This window comes from Limulus polyphemus, unplaced genomic scaffold (assembly GCF_000517525.1).
Source record: "Limulus polyphemus unplaced genomic scaffold, Limulus_polyphemus-2.1.2 Scaffold27, whole genome shotgun sequence".
NCBI lineage: Eukaryota > Metazoa > Arthropoda > Merostomata > Xiphosura > Limulidae > Limulus > Limulus polyphemus.
Genome location: NW_013665637.1, coordinates 1265831 through 1266819, shown reverse-complemented (window position 1 = coordinate 1266819; position 989 = coordinate 1265831).

The following is a 989-nucleotide window of genomic DNA, read 5'->3' as shown; positions in this document are numbered from 1 at the left end:
ACATTTTGCATATTGTCCCAACCATTTTGTATAGATGGGTTTATAAATTTTGACATCTATTTTCTGACTAGTCATTCACTACTAATTTTCGTGCAATCTTTGATTTATCTTTGATAGTTCCTGAAACAATAAAAAAATCTTTCTTGTTTTATTTCTAATGAGCCAGTTTAATTTCAGTGAGAGAGAGGATTTCACTTGAAACAGAAATAGGTTGGATATTAGGTGAGAGTTCACTAGGTTTTCGTTTTGGTGCACGTTTTTCCATGTTCCTTTGTATATAGATTCTATAGTAAACAACGCAGTGTAAACTGATTTTTGATAACGTGTACCTATGTTTTATATATATATATATATATTAAAAACTCATGTTATCTTTGTTATTTATGGTTTAAGTTATTTTCATTTTTCTCCACCTCTGAACTTCATTTATATTTGATTTTAATGTTATTTGGAAATTAGTTTACCTGGAGTTTCAATTTTTTCTGCTCTGTTTTATTATAAACTCGAATTATTTCAGTATGTGAAACAATAAGGTTTTCTTTTCTCATGTTTGATTTTATTATAATTTATAACTTCAGTTTGACTTGTTTAATTAAGGCCAATGATTATAATTCATTTTCATCGTGCATAATTTTTTCTTTTGCTATACATTTCTTTTTCTTTTGTTAAACTTTTTTTTAAACCAATTTATACATTTTTTATGCAAATCCTTGACTTGGTCTACTCTTCTGTTGTCAAGGTGAACAGGTCACATAAATTACTAAATTATACACGAGCTTCAAAAATGTGAATCTTCCGATCACTGTCACAAAATCCCTGTCATAGTTTTCGGAAGTTTACTTCTCATATTATTTGAGTAATAGCACTAAAGTTTACATTGTCGGTGACTGCCAAGTAAAGCCATATTATTTGAGTAATAGAACTAAAGTTTACATTGTCGGTGACTGCCAAGTAAAGCCATATTATTTGAGTAATAGCACTAAAGTTTA